At 38.5% G+C, this 19714-nt stretch overlaps 1 long non-coding RNA gene across 1 annotated transcript in view; it reads left to right on the top strand.

Annotated features, from left to right (window-relative positions):
• The first annotated feature begins 19042 nt into the window (after positions 1-19042).
• The window catches only part of LOC106889424, a 55856-nt gene continuing 55184 nt past the window's right edge, over positions 19043-19714 (top strand). Inside the window, exon 1 of the long non-coding RNA XR_001412311.1 lies at positions 19043-19143. This is a non-coding gene — a long non-coding RNA (uncharacterized LOC106889424). The remainder of the gene's footprint in view (positions 19144-19714) is intronic.

Here is a 19714-nt window from a genome sequence, read left to right as displayed (position 1 = left end):
AAAGCAATGCCATAAATAGGTCTTGTGTCAGTGTTTGCTGTAATGTCTTGATATGTGTCATCATGAATTATATATTATTTCAGATTTATCACTTCTTCCGCTGATAAGGGACATTGCTTCTTTGAGTGAGTTTTCTTCATGGCTTAAAAGATTTACTGATACATTGAAATTCCTTGTATTGGAGATTCAGATGAACTTTGGAAGCTTGAGATAAGAACTATAAATCTGCTATAAACTAGGAAGCCATTTCTCAAAGTGTTTATTTATTGACAGAGTTTGTACTAGCTTATTCTTCTGCTTCTCATTTGTGTGCATCAGAAGAGGTTTTCTTTTCAACAGTATGAAGAAAAAGTCAAAACCTTCATGTGGCTTGTACAATATACAGATAATTTTTCAACAAATTAGTAGTCCTTATTAGACCATCATCAGTTATTGCCTCCAAGGGATAATTGGGGAAAGGATGTACTCCTGTAAGTTTTTTAAGTACTGCTTTCAGATTTTGTTCTTTTGAAATGCTATGTCATTGGAAGTGTTTTTAAAATCACGTCTACACTTAAATGCTTATTTTGGAGCTCTAATGTTATTGAAAATTCTGGGCTAGATGGCTTCATTTGATTTAAGTTCTTTATGCAAAGTTGGCTTCACTTAAGTACGTTTGAGAATAAGATCACTTATGGCTAAGGGCAATGGGCAGGGAAGCCACTATTGAGTTTTCATCAAAAAACCCCAACTTAGATAGAGGGAGACATAGCATATTCTTGACTTAACCTGCAAGATCTACCCGAGATCTAACCAGCATGGGAGAGCACTTGGGACGTTATTAGACCATGCAAACTGCCACTGGATCCCGAACAGGAAAACTGTACCTGAGGAGAACACCTATAAGCAAGAGCCTGCACTCCAGACCTTCAGCAGATTCATGCAAGCAGATTATAAAAGTTGTGTAAAATTATTTTTCTTTTCTAGTATTAGTATGATTTTAATCAGTGGAAAGTTACTGATAATGATATACCTGAACTTGATTTTTAAAATCTTAAACTTTTCAAAAATCTTTAATGAAGGTTAGGCTGGTGGAAACAAGTGAAGAATATCTCATTTCTAGCAGCTGTTTTTCTCTGATCTCATTTGAGTTGCATTTTTTTGCCTCATTCTAGCTCCTTTTGCTTTGCAAAATATTGACACATAAATTGATACTGAAGTTTTGTAACAGACTTTTGTAACAAGCAGTTTAGATACATAATCTGTCTTCTGTTCAGGTCTACTTTCATCCCATTTTATGGTTCAACTGAGTTAAAAGTAAGACTCAGATGACTTCCCCTGGGGACCTGTTAGATCCAACTGGAGACTTCTCAGTATCACTTTCCTGCCTTTTACCTAAGGGCAGATTAGGGGCTGGTTTACCCCATTTTACCGATAGAACTATGAAGTGAATAATACAGTTTCACTTTTACCACTGCAGAGGTGCTTTGTATTGCTGTGACTTCATCTTCTGTGTTAGTTTTGGCCACTGAAAAATGTGGCAAGGTAGTGTTTTAGCTTTGTTCTTATTGCCAAAATGAAAGATCTTTCTGACAATATAAGCCTCAAGACACAACCCCACTATTAAAGCAGTAAGTCTTCCTCTTCACGTCACTCCCTCTCCCCTAAGTACTCAATCATTTATCAGCTGACATGGGCATTATGGACAAATCTATTGAAACTTGGAGTCACACTGCAAAATGCTCATACAGAACAGAGAGATTCTACATTACAATTGTGGGATAATTCAGATAAGTCATCTTTGATCCAGTTGTACAGTGGGGAGGGATGAGTAGAAATGCATTGCGTGTGGGTGGCAAGGAATACTGAAATTTAGTGGCTTGATAGTATGAAGAAAAAAGAATGTGGGTATACTTCCCTTACCACCAGCTATATGCACATGTTAAAATCCAAAGCTTTCAGATTCTGGCTCTTTGTCTATGAGACTTTTAAGGCCAACCAGGACTGATTAAATATTGAAGGAATCTAAATCAAGATAGCCTTGCTTCCTGTGCTTTCTAGTTACTGAAGACTTGACTTTTCAGCAGCAACAGCAGATTCCTTGGCTTCTGTGCAGACTGGCCAAAAAAGCACAAGTAGCTCTAAGCTGCTGCTGTTTAGCTTGGGTGCAGCCTCCCTGAATGCATCTCAATAATTTTTACACCTGAGCTAGCTCCTGCCTGGCAATTTTGGCATGTGTACATCTGTGCATCTCCCCATAGATGCAAGGTTAATGCTGTGCATTGGTGTATGCTGTGGGCTGTTGCAGTGCTTGTGAAGTCCAGGGCTGTCTCTGCATGTAGATCTTGCCCAACTCCAGTGGTCTCTTACTTCCATACAGGTTAGGGTTGGATTGCATTTTGCCTCTCAAAATAACTTCGCTATCTGCTGAGACTTCCTAACCGCACTGCTAAAGTTTGAATGAAAGGAGCTTTTCTGATTTTAAATGTCCCTTGTACTTCAGAAGATGCCAAACTGTAAGGAGGAGTCTGAATCTGGACAGTCATGATAAAGCATCCAGTTTTGTTGCTCATTGGAGGATGAGTGGTAAGCTCTTAGTGATGGGACATCACTACATGGAAAAATGCTGATGCCGTCTTTTAGTACAATAACAACACTTAGATGGTCTCATGTTATTAAACGGTACCAAATGATAGACAGAATAAAGAAGTTTTGATATTTTAGTGTCTCTCACTGAACTTAAAAGGCAAGAGTGGTTAAGCTCTTTGGAGCTTTAGATCACATACTGACTGGCTGCTGGGATCAAGACGAATTGATTTTTGGCTACACTAGGTGCCATAAGAGGCAAACAAGGATGTTTTCTTTCTACAATTGGTTATAAATGATGAAAGCACTCAGTGATGTACAGCAATGAATTGGACCAGTGATGAATTCTTATGTCTGTCTCATTATGTGGTGCCTGCAGAAATGGGAGCAAAAGAAAATCTCTTTTTTTGCGGGAGTTGAGAGGGGCTGTGTTTTTGCAGGTGGTTGTTTTGTTTTACTGCAGGTCTAAACGTAGGTGAATTTACAGGGATGGCTTTTGTGATGGTCTTCTCCCAGGCATCCCAGCTCAGGCTGAGAATAAGTCGAATCTGGCTTTACTCTTGTTGTCAGACTTTTTGACTGTAATTCTAGCAGGAGATTCATGCAGACACAGTGGTCTGTCTGCATAGAGCTGCTTGCAATATCGGGACCCGAATTTTTTCATTTTGTTTTCCGTAATTGGAAATAAATCCTCTAGATTGAAAATAGAAACTATTGCTTGTTGCATATGGGGGAAAATCTGACCAATGTAATAGTGTTGTATTTTTATATTTGCTGAGATGGATCGATTCACTTTCTTGCATTTCATTTGCAGAGCTACTTTTCAGCTCTGCTCATCTGGCCAAGATGAGGAGAATGGCACCCAAGTAGGAATTTTCTTACCCAAATCTGTAAGCTATTTTCAGCTTTGTTGCTGTACAAGTTGCTGTTTTGTTCCAACACAGTATAGGTGAGTTTAAGAAAGTTATCACTGATTTTTTTTTTTTTAAAGGCAGAATCAGTTATCCTAAATTTTAGCATGTTATATATCTATGTATTAAGCCAGAATTTTCTTTGACTTCATGCCAGTATAACTGGCAGCTTTGCTCAATCCTGAGCTCACCCATCAGTAATTAGTTTGATGAGAATCAGCAAAGTGTCTGTTTTTTCCCTACTACAATGTATATATCCTCCTTGCTAGTGTATTAACGGTGGTCATGAATTTGTCTGGATCTTGATAAATGCAGTGAGATAGAAGTTGTGTATGAGTATATAGACAGGAGGATTAAAGGCACCATCAGCAAGTTTGCGGACGGCACCAAGCTGTGTGGTGCATGACATGCTTTTAGCTATGGAGATCCCTAGTGTGCTACCCGTGGGTGGCAGTTGTCTTTTGGTGTCAGATACTTTTATAAGCAGTGTACAGATGAGTGCACTGAAGTGTGGGACAAGAAATGCATCTTATTGAATGTTACTTCAGCTTTTGCAGTAGTTAACTGAAACAAGTAAACACAAGGTGAGCATGTTGCAAACTGATGCACACTGATGTCTTGGCATTTGTGCAGACCATCCCAGGGATGCACCCATGGCGAGTACAGGGTACTCTAAGCATCTGCAGGATTTGGAGTAGAGCTGGCTGCTGCTGCCCAGCTCAGCATGCAGGCAGACAAGCTGTTCCACACATCCGTTTGTCTCCCCACAGGAGTGCTAATAATGTTGTTAGTCTCTGAAGTGCTTGTAAAGTCCAGGTTGCCTTTGCAGGTAGGTCTCATTCAATCTTAGGAATCTCTCTGCCCACATATAAATTAGAACTATTGCTGGGTTGGTTTGCTTCTTAAAATGAAGATTTGGAGCACAAGTTGTAGTGTTGTAGTGGCTGTTGGAGCAGCCTAAGCTCCAGTGGCTGCCCTAGCTCAATCACTATTTAAACAGAACAGAGTAATTTGGTTGTGTTACTTTGAAACAGACAATGTGGGAAGAAGGTGCCCTCTGCATTTGTAGATTACTTGGTAGATGGTTGCTAGTGTTACATAAAATATCAGTTAATCAGACAGAACCCACAGGAACCAGAGAAGTTCAAAGCAAAGCTACTTTCAAGAGACCCCCTAATGCCTTAAGGGAGTAAAGTTTGGCAGACATCGTAGGTTTGCTGTGTCCCTAGTCAAAAAGTTGTGCTGTTTGGCATGCTGATGGGAGTATTATTGAATAAACATAATACAATATTTGCACTCTGATTTAAAAAAAAAAAAAAGTCAAATACACTATTCAGTGAAAAAGGCTCAGGTAAATGGAATTGTTTGTGGGTTTTTTTGTTTGGTTGGTTTTGGTTTTTGGGGGGGGGTTTGGTTTTTTCCCCTAAGACTTCCTGTTTTGTTTGGTTTTGTACTCTACTAGTATTACATGGCCATGGGAATATAAACTTGCATGCTATCTGGACCCAAGAGGTGAGACTATATTTCACTGAGAGCTGTGTAAAATGGAGTCCTTCCAAATGAGTTCCCTGAGTATGGTAGCTATGTGTGAAACCCCTGATTCTGTGTGAACCACTGAAATGGACTACTTTCCAAGGTTTTTGTATTGTTCTAAAATATTTTCTCAGTTTACCCTTTCTTGAACTCCTGTTATAAAGAACTATACTTATAAACTTGCCATGGAGCTAAGAATAGATGTTATAAAGCTAAAAATGCAAATTTTCTATAACCTTCAAGCCAAAAGCACAGCCATGTGAGGTATTTTGACCTCTCTGAATGTTGACATGATGATCTTAGATCAGGGTTTGTGGACTTATTTACAGGGATAGCTTACTGTAATCTTTGCATCATGGGAGTGGAAGCATCATGCTGTGAGGATTCAAAGAGGTCTTCTATTTCCTGCGTTGCATCCTTCTACTCTAAAGGCAACAAAGCAAGACCTCTTATTTTTTGATGTGTAGAAGGCGCTGGCTTATGTGCCTGTATTACTCTCTGAACAACAGGAACAATGAAAGAAGGTTAAGAAATATGATGAAGTATCATTGTGGCAAGTATCATGTATGGGTTTCTGGCCTTTCCAACTGCAGTGTTATTTTCTGACCGTAGCGGGGACCCAGCGTTTGTGACTTCGTGCCTTCCTGGCACTCGTACCTGTAGGTGGCAGCATCTTCCTGTTCTATGGCACGTGGTGGCCAGTCCCCGGGTTTCCAGTGTGACTGGGAAAGTGATAATTAAAAGCAAGATCTTCCCACCCCTTTTAAAGGTAAACATTCTCATTTTCTACGATGTAAACGTGAGGCAGGGCTTGTCTGACACCTCTGTCAGACTGTAATGTTATTCCTCCATTTGCTTTAAAATTGTCTTCTCCCTTTGGTTCTGGGTCAATTTTTCTACTTGTATTTTAATCTACTCTGTTCTCAGACTTCCAAAGTCTAAGGTCTTTTTGAAGACAGAGGCAGGGACTTGGAGAAGAGCTCTCTGAAATGCTGTACTGGCAACTTGGTAAGGAAAAGCAGTTAATGGGTATTGAGAAACGATGCATCATTTCTACTCCTGTTCAAATATATGTAATGTTGTTGGGTCCTGACAAGGTCCAAAATAGCTGGAAACAAATCAAGTAATGTTTTGACTTTTAACAATGTCATTCTGATTTCCATAGGATCTTCATTCTCTGAATTAAGGCTGTTAGAAGAGAAACATTGTTATCAACTTGAATAATAGATGTCTTGCATTAATATATGAATATTAATAAGAGCAATTAAATAAAAAGTCGTAAATTTATTCCAGCAAGATAAAAAGCCAACAGAGCAATAGCAAAACAGTGGGAGAAATCAGAATAGTAAGAGAACTAGTTCTAGAAAACACTGAGAGAGGAATGAGGATTTATTTTTATTTTTTTTTTTAAATCTAATTACATTGACTACTATTAAACTGAGGGTCCTTTTTCATTAAAACATCAAGTCAGATCTCTAGCTTGTCTTGAGGGAGAGTTCATAATACTTGTACCATCGGGGCACACTCTTATAAGGATCATCTTCCATCGACGACATAGTGCAACTGCTGTTGCGCCTTGTCACTGGGTGTTTAAATTGGAGTCTGCAAGAGGACTGAGTGTAGGTAATGGCCAGAGTCAGAGGGGATGAAAAGATGCTCACATGACCACTCACAATAGGCCCTATCAGCTGAGGAAGAGATGGAAGCGGGTCCAATGTCTCTTGTACTGGTTTTCTTTGCCTAGGGATTCCCTTTTCCTGGAACAATCACAACTACAAAATTAGAGCAGCCTTCCAGTGTGTGAAGCAGCTAGAGAGGTATTCAACCTACTGTGTTTCTCTACTGGTTCTAGGTAAAGTCATTGTTCGAGAAGGGCAGCACTGATAGTGCTTTGGATAATACTATAGGTTAATCTGCCTGGCTGCTTATCTCATCAATAGTGTCAGACTTCATTCGCCTGTTGCATTGGAAAACTAAGCCCATGTATGTTCTCTATACCTGTATCAGGGATTGCATCATACATATTAAATCTTTTCTCAAAAGGAATGTGAACAGTAGCCTTTTCTTGTGCTAAGGATCCATAATACTCCTCTATAGCTTATCTTCTGTTAAATTAAACTAAGAAATGCCACAGTTTTGGATGTCTATCCTTCATAACAGTGTGGAAGACCAAAATTCAAAATACATTGTGACAGAGATACAGGTTCAGCCAACAAAATTCAAGTGCCGTGTCTGCTAGGAAGCTGAAGGGTACGCAACAAAACACTATTTGCACTATTGGCATTTTTGTCGAATGCAACTCAATATAGGCTGTAAGAGATTTGAAATTTGGCTTCAGACACAGGCTATAGAATTCTTGGGAGGGTGATTAAAACATCATCCATGTATTTAAAGCCTCTTTTTCTAATATCTTCAAACACACTATGAAAATGTTCTGCTGTAGTCTTCATGTTCAATTATCATCATCTTCCCAGTTCCACACCTCTTGTGCACGTAGCTTTGATGTGAATTGCCAGAATTATCCTGCATGTGCACACATCCTTGTTAAAATGTGTGGGTCAGTGGTGCTGTCTCCTCTGCTAACAGCACTGACTCTCATCTATATCAACTACCCTCTCTAGAAATTGAAATAATACCCCTGGCCAGTTTTAGTGTTGTGCCTAGAAAGTACATTACACATGAGGATGTGTCCTGCCATAAAGAATTGACATCAAAGTTAACACAATACCATATGCAGCATTCGAGAGTTTGCTTCACTCTGTGTTTGCAAGGCATTTTTTTTTCTTGTACATAGGCTGATTGTTGGTATCTCTGCCACAACACAAAAAAAACCTGAGAGGTACTAATTTTCTTGTTTGCTGGTGAGGTGAATGTAAAGGGGCTTGACAAGATGAAACTCTCTCCTGTCATGTTAGTACAGTTGTTAAAAGCTAACCCCTCTAGCACCTTAATGATTCCCTAACAAAAATGGAGCTGGAGAGCCTGGTTTCCTCTTTGGTCTTACGGTAATATTACAATGATGCATCTGTTCAATGTGTAACTGTGTGAAGGTGCCCAGCAGTGGGGCTCCACAGGGTTAGCTACAGTTTGTCATGATCTGATTCAGGATAGAAAGCAGGAACAACAGTACTATGGATTAATTCCTAGCTATCTTTAACAGGGAAAATCCTTCATTCGTCTACTAGAATTGGAGAATCTGAAAGGCTTATCTTCAACCTCTCTATCTTGGTTCTTCAAAGCTACCCTCCTGGGACAGCAGTATGTGTGCATGCAGCGAAGTCTTGCAGGATGAATATAGTTATTGGTTGTGGTTATTTGAACATCTCTGTTCGTGTCTAGTTCCTTTGTGTCACAGATGCTGAGTAGAAAGCAAAAGATGCAGCTGTTTGGTGATGAAAAGAATAAAGGTTTGGGGAGAATAATACATGTGTCCTGTATTCTTCCCCATCCAGCCCTTTTCAGTCACCTTTTGTAATTTGTTGTACTCTCAGCATCAGTGTTTTGTTGCAGGGATGTAAAGTAGGAACAACTAGACCAGACTCCTTGATGGAATCTAGTCCTTTGCTGCCATAGGCCACTGTGTAATGTAATCCTGCCAATGAAGCCATCAAGTTCTGTCTTACTCATCTTGCCACCTTTGACTTTTCTGCTTCTCTTTTGATGTCTAGAATTCACCTAGGCTTCATTTGCTAATTATGCAGAGCAATATCTCTGCACTGAGAATCACAGAGAATACACAAAACACAGGTTTTAGTGTGGGAGTGCCCAATTTTGATAAGGCCCGTCTTCCACAAATTCAACCTAAAGGGGAAAAAAGCTATTCTTGCTATGACTATTGAGATATGAGAATAGGCCAGACCCTTTGATGAAGCTGAAGCTACCCTGCTTTTGCTGTGTTTTTGTTTCACGTTGCTACTACAGAAGTGGTAAATATATTTGAAATAGAAACATCTTGTGGAAAATCTCACATTTGCTTCTTTACTAATTATACTTAATGCTTTTTTTTGGAACACAGTGTGATACAATACTCTGTTCAGTAATTTAGTTATTGTTATTGATCAACTGTAATGTGAATTAATTCTGAATTGTGATTTCTTGATAAAATCCAGATGAACATGCAATTTCTTTTTACTTACATTTAGGTATATAACACATGACACTAGTTTCTCTGTCTGGCTACAGAGCTGGTACAATGAGAGTCCCTTTTAGTGCCTCTCCAGTTTGCTGCAGAGGGCAGAACTGGAATGTGGGGACCTATTCCTTGTGAATTGTTTGCTTCCAGAAGGTAAAAATCTCAAAATTGTCTTGACTGAAGAGTTTTTGACCAGCAAATCCCAACTCAGCAATGATAATCATGGAACCATGATTCCATCAGTGTTTGACAGGAAGACATGCTTTGTTGATAGGGAAACTTTTGTGTCTTTCACAATTTAGAGCTTAGTTAACATGAAATCAATATTGAAATATTTTGGGATAAGTCCTAGGTTGTGACTCCTGGAATTTGGAAGTAAAGTTGTGGCAGATTCTTCTTCTACAGTTTCTCCTTCATATGACTCTGCTGAATGTGAAGCAGGGCCAAACTGGCACTCAATTAATTCTGCAGAACCTATTGTACCATAGAATTTTTTCTGAGATTGTAAACAGTTAGCTTTATATGACACATAATTGTTCAGTTGGAAGTGAGTCCAAGATGGTGTTGAATGCTTTTTTTTTGGTTTGTTTTTTCTTGCTTCTGTGATTAGTGAAGTTAACACAGCATCTTTTAGGCTTAGGTCTTCAAGATTTCTGATAGACATAAAAGAATATTTTTCATACAGTTCTTCCCCCAAGGTTCTTTAGTACCCATGGTGTGAGTCGTGAAGGGTGGGATTTTTCAAAGAACACAAAACGCCCCAGAACAACCCACCAAGCTAAAAACAACTCCCAAATTTTCTACCACCAACCTTTCATGGAAACCAGGAACCAGGAAGTATTTCCATAGATTAAATAATGAACTACATTACAGCCTGAGATACATAAATAGTGAATACATATGTTGTTATTTTTCTTTGGGGAATTGTTTTGATTTCAAGAAGTTGATGCTTTATCTAAATGATATGACTGCACATTCAAGGCTGCATGAGAAACTAGTGAACAGTGACATGTGTCTTTAATTTTGCATTTGGCTGACTTTTCTACGATGATCAAAATTGCAATAAATTGCAATATTGCTGCTAAGTCACAGCATAGTCAAAACAGAGTGTCAATTTGATTATTCCATGGCCTGCTTTTTTAACAATGTGCTATGATGGTAAAAGAAGTTGTGGGATCTAAATATTTAAACAGCATTTCACCAAATAAAAGCTGGAAAAGTTACAGTAATAGTTTCTGCATCTTTCATTGCTAGTCTTTTTAGACTGAAAGAGCAGGTCACTTAATGGTACAATGTAATATCAGACACCCTGTTTCCTCAATAATAAAACGGGGATGATACTGCAAAGGACTGTGGTGATCCATCTTTATAAAGTTCTACAGAAATGGTAGGCGTTATTAGCATCCCATGTGATTACAGTGACAGGATGATATGGTACTTTGTCTGAATTAAGTGGTACTGAAAGTCTCTCAAAGAACCTGTTCCTGCTGGATTTCCATACATCAGAGATTTAGAACAGTTTGGATAAACATCTGGACTGAACTTAACTCTGTCTCTTTTAAAGGTTACCCTAGATGAAGGAACCTTATATTGGGATAACCTTCTATCTGAAGGATGTCAAAGTACTAAGGAATCAATATGCAAACTATATAGATTATAGCACCTCTATCAAGTTAGGGCACTGTTTGGCAGGACACAGCGAAACAAAACAACACATGATAGAAATAAAAATGGAAAAACACAATGTTAAACTCAAAATACTAGAAGAATGCAGTCAGAAAAGTCAGAAAGTAATTGCCAACTGGGACCCGGCAGGAAATTGGGAGGTGTAGCTTCTTTCCGCACACAATGTACCATGTGAATTGGGGTCTGAACTTAAAGCTCAGAAATGCCTTTATGGCTTGTGTGAAAAATTGCAACTTCAGGGACAAGCAATTTGCTGGGATGCAGGTTAAATAATGTTTCATATAGAAGAATCACAACTGCCTGTTCGTCAGCATAACATCACAAAACCCATGCATTTTAAACTGTTACATTGTTGACAAAAAAATACTGCTTACCAGATTGTGTGGAGCACTTTACAGCAGCAATGTCTTTGGAAGGTGCTCCCTTCTTTAACCTTACTCAGCTTGACTGAGCCGAGATTGCAGTACATGTCTGATATCACTTACATTTAAAAAAAATAAAAATAGATGTTTTACAAATATATTTCATCTCAAAAACAAATCAAGCATGGAGAAATGTTGACTAGTTTATAAGAAGTTGCCACTTCTACTTTTGACCTTGTGCAACTGCTTGGTTTTGACTCTATGCTGTCTGCAGCAGAGAACTGATGTAGCTCATCTGAACAAGCAGAACTGCTTCTCATCCTGCCTTGTGGCTCTGATAAAGACGCTGGTAAGAGCAGTCTTAACCAGGCTATTGCTTCTAATTTTCTCATCTTCTCAGAAAACAATGAGGCTTGAGAAATTATGCTCTCTGCTTTTCTACTACAGAAACATATTAGTGCTCAACAGTATGTCAGAAGATTTGCTGTAAATCTTAACTATCTAAAATAAATGTCTGGGGTTTAAGATTTTATAAACAGTGGAGCTGCTCACAGAGGTGGAAATGATAGAAGTTCTGTGTTCATTTCCATGATTTTTATCTAATTATCATAGCCAGGCTGTCACCAGACTGTTTGTATCTTAGTTTTCTGTCTGGTACACAGGGCACATGACTGACTAGTGATTTACACTGTGCTATGCTAAAATTCCTGCAAGTGGCAATTTAGAAATAGTAATTTAGAAGCTGATCAGTGAATGCTGGTTGTGCTGAATCAGTCAAAATGTTATACTGGTTCCCATTTAATGGATTTGCTGAAATTAATTATTTAGATGTCCAATGATTCTCTTTCCATCTTCAGAATAATCTGTTTTCAAGTGGTCTTAAACGAACATAAACACGTTTTCCTCCCTCCCCCTTTTGAATATTTCACCAAGTTTTCCTGTCACTGTGATAATTAAAGAAATTGATAATATGTCTTTAGAGGAAGGCCAAAGGGCCCTAAAGGGCAGCATCTGTTCCTTTCAATCACTGCTTAGCATTTGCCAATAAAGAAAGAAATGCTTCTTAAAGTTAGGAAAGGGATTAATCTACATATACTAGCCATTGTGTGAATGCCTAGCACCTGGCGCAGGATCTTGTGCTTAGCTCTTCTTAAGGCCATGGCCCATTTCCAAAAGTCCCGTGGATTTATCTAGTAAATGGTTCCTAAAAAGTTTATGAATCTAAGATTTTGTTAGTGAGGTAGAAAGGCATTATCAGAGAAGTGTTTAATGAATTTAGGTGATTAAAGAACGCTCGATAGTCCAAACTTGTAAATAAGTGAATGTAAATGCAGAAACATCTCCAGAAGTCTCAAGGCAATTTCTTAAGATTCTGTAGTGCTCAAGAAAGTAAACCTGGGATGATATTCCCGTAGCTAATAACCTGAATTTAAAAGCTTGACTCACATTTTTATGTACGACTCCTCCAGAGCAGAGATAAGTGATGTTGTTTCATAGTATTTAACTCTGGAGAGACTGTAGGGTTTGTCTGGGAGTTTGAGAAGAAACTTCAGGTGTAACTGAAGGATTTCTTCTTGTTTCATTGGTGTCAGGGTCAAGCGTGAGTCTCAGAGGCCAAATACTCTGCCTTTTCAGGAGATAACATGTAGAAATAGGTTGATTTCATAAGACTTAAAAAACGAAATCTAAGCATTCCTGTTGCTGATGGTAATGGCTCTTTCTCTGATGGTTTGAAGAGGACTGGGAGACTTTGATGTGAGAACGATAATTGATTATGAATCATCATCTTACATTAGATTGAAAAAAAAAAAACAATTTGCAGACTCACAAATCAGAGTGTGTCCTGTTGCTGCAACATAACCTCAAAACAATATTCTGTATGTTAGTTTTCTCCAGGGTATTACAAAAAGGATAAGCTTCAGAGAACTCTCTGCTTGAAGGGTGCAACACTGATCTAAAGATGTATTTTGTATTCAGCCAATACAAAAAGGAGATAAACACGGCCTCATAAACCTGTCTTCATAGTAGTAAAGCAAGCAAGTGCATTACTAAAAATATCCAAGAATGCGGGGGGGGGTTGTAAAAATTCATTTACAGTAATATTTCTTAATATAGGCTATAGTCTTTGTGTCCCCATTTTTTTTCACTCCCATGTATTTCTTTACTCAAAGCATGCAGTGTCGTATTTTATTCTAAAAAATCAAGTTGTGGGGTGGCGTTTTTCCCCTTCCTTGCTTGTAGAAAACAAATGTTTTAAGAAGTAGAGACTATCTGAGACCAATTTAGTATTATTTTTTTAAAAAAACTTCAGTGGATTTTCAAAATTTTTACTTTAAAAAATATGCTCAGTTTGTTTACTAGCTGGAACGTGTTACAGACCAGACCTACTCTGATCAGTTTTACATGACTTGCAGCATTAATGGGTGTGCTGGGTTTTTTGAAACCTGAGTGAAGGTTTGCCGCTCTGCTGTGTCAGGTCCATGTTCATTGTGCTCACGTCTTCCTCATGTGTGCAGTCTAACTTCATATAACTGTTTGCAGGCTTCTTTCCAGATTACCTGTTTGGATCTGTATGTTGTGTAATTTCAGTGAATGAACTTAAAAGCAGATAAGGTGAGGTGAATTTATTTGTAAGCCCGTGCATATGAAAGATCCTTCATTGGGCTTTAAAGTTGTTGGGCCTTAGAAGTTTTAACAGAAAATAAATAAACTTTTGGAATGTTTCTTGAATCTTTAGAATTACATACTAAGTAGACTTTGAAGGACTATGGGTAATAAAATCATTTTTTGTGAATACAAATATCTGTCTCACTTAAGGAAGCCTGACTACCTTTCAGTATGCCCATCTTTAAAGATTTTCCTGAGAACTAAAGGACCACTCCTGAGCTGGATTGTGCCAGCCCATCACTTCAGTACTTAGTTTGCAAGGTCCAGATGGTGGCAAGCTGCAAATGGATATTTCTGCAGCTGAAATATCTATCCCCTTGGCAGACTCAAGAGACACTGGTTCTGGCAGATTTAGACTTGTCTCTGGCTATTTAGCACAGTTGTACAGTTAATGGGCTGTTGGACAATTTTGTCAAACTTGCTATTTTCTGGTGACTCGTTTATAATTCTGGGAAAGGAGCGCACGGTTAGCCATTTGTGAATAATTGGAAATCCTCTTGAGATCTCAAGAAAAACACATTCATTGTTAAATAGGGTTGATTCGCCTGTTTATTTAGGTATCCTAGATAGAATCTCAATACCGACCTTTGAATGCTCCATATATTTCTCCAAATTGGATTTTGCCTTTGTGTCTGTGTCTAACGTGTTTTAAGAGGCCAAGGTCTTAATTACTGTTATTATGCCTAGTTTACCATACGATTATAGTTGATGTTAATTAAAATGGGGACTTTGCAAATGCAAAAGGCAGATCTACAGGTTTTATGTGCTCGCATGTATATTTTTGTGTGCATCTGCAGGTATACAAATATGAAATTGTTGTCATCAGCTGCATTTATGTTTTACTTCTGATCAATTCACTGATCTGCTTACTGATCTCCTGGACACCAAAATTTTTGACCAGCCCCAAATGGCCTTTTTTTAAAACCAAAGTAAAACCTAACATATCCTCTAATTACTGACCTAAATACAAATCCTCTATGAGAAACTGATTTCCCTTACCTATCAGGCTTGTAGATGAGAGCAGTGTCATTGAAAAGAGATGTGATCTAGCACCCAATAGGACAGACCTCCTTTTTTTTTTTTTTTTTTTTTTTTCCACACTGCAATACCCTGATAAAATCACAGTCATTCTGTATGGACTGTTTGAAGTTGTTTTGGACGTTTCTGCCATGAACTAGAAAGTTAAAACCTTCACCTTCCTCTAAGACTTGCATTATGATTGTCCAGCTTTACAAATAGAAATGCATACAAATAGCACTGATAACAGTCTTAAGACACACGGCTCATGCCGAATGCACAATGATATAACATTAAGGATATATGTTGCCTCTGAATGAGGATGATATGAATGTCTTGCTTGCATCTTCCTAAGCCTGTATAATGGGGGTCTGAAATACAGATAGCATCATGTAGACATAAACGTAATACAAACCCACACAGGAATATATGTGCTTGAGATTGTCCAATGGTTGGGAAAACACAATTTGTATTTTCAAACTGAATTGTTTTAAAATTCTACATGATCCTGGGATTGGTATTCTGTGTAGCACACTGGCATTTTGCTGTATTTTCCTCCCTCAATATAGTTGAATCTGTATTAAAGCACTGTGCTGTCACAACTTTCATAAATTATTACACAGCCAGCCAATAGAAATTACATAAATACTGCAAATATAATCATCTGTTCTTAGCAGAAAGTCTTAAAGGACTTTTAAACTAGTTACAACAGAAAGTGGTAATCCTTCTATTAAAACTTTCTTACCATGTTATAAGTTTGCCGTTATGCAACATTTTTCACTTTGTCAGCTGAAAACTGTTTTTCCAAAAGTAATCTAGACCGTGCTTTGCTGAGATGGAAATAAAGGGAAGTTTGTCTTGACTAAGTGCTCTGTTTTCCTGTGACTCTGAGCAAGTAGTAGTTAGAATGAAACATTGGAAACAACAGTAATTTACTAATCAGGAGAAAAATGGTTGTTACTGAAACATACCCCATCTTTACTGCAAAATTGATTTAAAGCACATTTTAAAATAACAGCTCAAGAAAAATGGGCTTACAGTGGGCTCCAAATTCTAAATGCAACATTTGCATATATATGATTAACTTCTGCAGAATGGACTTTGCTCATTGAGGTCTCTTAAGGGCGGAGAATATAGCAAGGAATGTGTTGTTGAAATTATCTGCCTTCGGAAGGCTGAGGAGCACAGAACTCCTAATCAGGCTTTTCATTGCCCTTGTGGAAGGCGCTGAGGCAAAGAAAATGCTGGAAATAGACCTGAATTCTATGATACCTTCACCCAAGCCCTAGACTGTGCTTTTGCTGGATTTTTATATGAGCACAGTACTAAAAAGTATTGCCACTTGTACTCTCACAAAATAAAGACATGGAGGGAAGAATTATCCAGTGCTAGTGCTTTTCCTGGAAGAAAACGGATTAAATGCAACTGTTAATCTGAAGGTAAACTGAGGAACACAGTCCACTATCCAGGAGAATGAATAGGTGAACAAATAAGATCAAGCAAAAACCTAGGCAAAGAGAAATGGTTAATTTTGTCACCTGTGAAATGTTACATACAGGGGTGAGCTTCACTCTAACAGACCTGGTGGTAGAGAAAAAAAGGAATTGAAAGTTGTTGCCAGGAGTTGGTTTCCAAAGAAAATTAATTTCAAAAGCTTGTGTGGCAAATAGCAAAAGTTATCATGAATACTCTTCTCCCTTTTTGCGTTTGTGTACATCCTGCTTTTATACCTTTATGTACTTCATGTGGTAATAAATATTCAAAAAGATTGCTCTGCAGTGGTTGCAGCCAAGTTGATACTGGTTATTCCAGATGGAAAGATCATTGCATCTCAAGGTACTGTAACAAAAGACTTGGCAGTTCATAAGTAGTGCTCCTGCTGGGAGCAGGTGTCTTCAGTTTGACAAGATTGTACTTTATCCATGAGTGCTTGAAATGCACTCTAGCTGGTAGCAGGTCAAACAGGTCTGAATTTTTAAAGAGAGTGTTGTAAGACTTTGGTAATGAGCTTGAGATGGTGAACAATGACATGCAAAACTAATTACCTGTTTACTAACGTCACAATAATTCAGCCATTTGTCTTGACTGGAGCCATGCTGAGCCTTGGCTCCTTCTGCCAAGCCTACTTTCCAGCCATTGAGTGATTGTATGTGAACTGTTTTGCTAGAAAGTGCCAAAAAAAGAAGAAAAAAAAAAAAAAAAGAGGGAAAAGGGAATTAATGTAACTGCTACAACCTAGATTTTAATTTACTGACCACATAAGAGATTTATGGATTACATTTGCTTATATGCAAGGCATGTCTCTGTGGGAGCAGTGTGCTTTCACTGAAGAGAGTAAACTGGACACCCAGCAGAAGAGTTAATTATCTGAGTGCTAATGTTCTCAGACATATACGTAATGCATAAGTATTAGCAAAGAAGTGCTGGCTGGCAGTGTAAAATCAAATTACCTCTAGAAGTTTTATTGTTGAAATGTGATTACTACACTTTGCAAAGATCCAGGTTACAAAGAGACAATCAAGAGCAGGGGGCCTGCGAAATTGTGATGAACTTCTCGCTGGGAATCGCACACAAGCTGCTTTCAGTTGCTGAAGCTATGTGTTTGTGACCGTGGGCTACAGTAGTTAGGGTTAGGTCGGCCACTTCATATGGTTCTCTGACCTGGTGAACTCAATAGTTATCCCACTATAAAATGACAAAAACTCATTTTGAAGACGTTAAAAGAGAGTGTAAAAGGCTGGCATTTTTGTCTTTATTCAGCAAGCTCTTTGGACATGCTAGTTTATAGTTCATAAATCAGAACTCTTGTGTGGTTTGGTTGGTCTGGATATGCTGCCTTTCTTTGAGTGTATCAAGGATTTAACCTTCTATAACTCATTATAAAATTAACCCCTGAAGTAAACTGTATTTGAAACTGCTAGGATTTGGTCAGCAAATAGATGCACGGCATTTTGCTATCTGCTTAGTTCCCCAACCCACTGAAGTCAGAGGGCTTTTTTCTTGTGATTTCAGTGGACACTAGGTCAGATGTTAATTGTACTACGATTGGGAATGCTGTCTTATGACCACTGAAAATAAAATTATGGATTACACTTAGGCTAGCAACTGGGCAAAAATCACCAACTAAAGACAAGAAAATTTTTCATATATAGAAAATCATGAGTTTGTTTGCCTAAGGTGTGTGTGTGTATCCGGGGGATGTGTTCTGAAACATGGGATGAAAATCCCTTTCTTCCTTGAATAGTAATAATTAAAAAAGAGTACTTGAGGCTCAACAGCAGAAAAACTGGGGGACTCTGCGTTCCATGAATTCTATTTCTAGCCTTTCTTATTTGTAAAGACTTAATCTTTTACAAATCAGCCTCCTGAATTACTTAGCATGTATTTTATGCAAATAGCTTAAGAATACTGAACAAGGAAGCATTTCTCTTACCATTCCCAAGTATAGTAGATAAGGTGTGTGATTTGGAACTAGATTTTATAATAGGCGTCAGTGCCTAAAGATGGATTTAAATAAAAAGAAAAAACTCCAATCCAGCTCAGTTGCCTGTCCCTAGAGCTGCCTCAGTTTCATGAATGAGTTTTTTGTACCGACATTCCTGAGCTGCTTGTAAACGTGCACTGAAAACATCTAGAAAGCTCCAAATCAGAGCAGTCTACTGCCCAGGACTTACCCAAATGCAATCAGGAGTAGGCAGTGGAATTCCCCCATCTGCCTCCCCTGAGGAGCCTACTTTGGCCAATGTTTGTAGCACGTGTAGCACGCAGTGGGAGTGCCGGGCTCTCTGCTGAGCATGCTGTCTGTGCACTGAGGAAGTCAGTAGCATTCTTAATGAGGGCAAGAGAGCTGTTCATGGGAGTACTTTGTAATTGGCCTCAGGTATCATCTACATTATTAGCTGAACCCAGGTCGTGATAGTGGCGAGGGCAGATGTCGGCAGATGAGCAGTAACCTCACCCCTGATGCAGCTGGATTCAGAAAAGGATATCTGTGTATGGTCTAATTTGTTAGGCAAACTAACAGATCATGAGGGGATAGATAATGTCTTGGTATTAGGATTAGGGAAACTTGAGTTGTAGTTCCTACTTGGGGATTTTATATAATGACTGATTTTAATGTTGGTGGTCTTTTTTGCCTTTTTTAGGTAGGTCTTATTGACATGGAAGATGACAGTCTGGTGTTGGAAGAGCATTCTGAGCTGTAGATGACAAGCTGACAGAGATATTTAACTTCAGTTTCAGTCCTGAGGAAAGCTTTCCTGGATTTCAGGTGCCTTTCTGTCCTCTCCATTTCCTTTTTGCTAGTACTTTGGAGGTTCTGGTTGACTATGCTGAAGTATTCTCTCTTTATTATGGTGGTTATTCTGATGCCCTTATTTGTCCCCATACACAATCTCAGGAGATATGCCTTCTTCCTAGTGCAGGAGCTAATTAGGTTGATGAAACCACAGACTGTGGCCCAAGCAGAACAACCAGTTTCTGCTACATCTACAAACACCTGGGTCTTATGCCCAAGAAAATAAAGGAAGGAGGAAGAGTAAACTCTTTTCTTCCTCTAATTTTCTTTAAATTCTAAGCAAGCTGTCTGCAGCTCTCGGTAGAACTCAAAACAAATACATTATTTTAGATTAAGTTTTGGTTATGACTGTGCTGCTCAGACTGGAAATGACATTTTCACATCCAAGCAGGGACTGACAAATGAGACTATTAAGAGCAACTTTCAGGAAGTGATCACTGTTGCTGTTGGAGATATCACAGGTATTGTCTCCCCAGTTTGGAGAAATTTACTTGTATGTCTTGAGGCTGCAGAATTTTCCTGGAAATGAACCAACAACAGAATT

This window comes from Calidris pugnax, unplaced genomic scaffold (assembly GCF_001431845.1).
Source record: "Calidris pugnax isolate Ruff unplaced genomic scaffold, ASM143184v1 scaffold70, whole genome shotgun sequence".
Lineage (NCBI taxonomy): Eukaryota > Metazoa > Chordata > Aves > Charadriiformes > Scolopacidae > Calidris > Calidris pugnax.
This window is presented reverse-complemented; position numbering and strand designations above follow the sequence as displayed.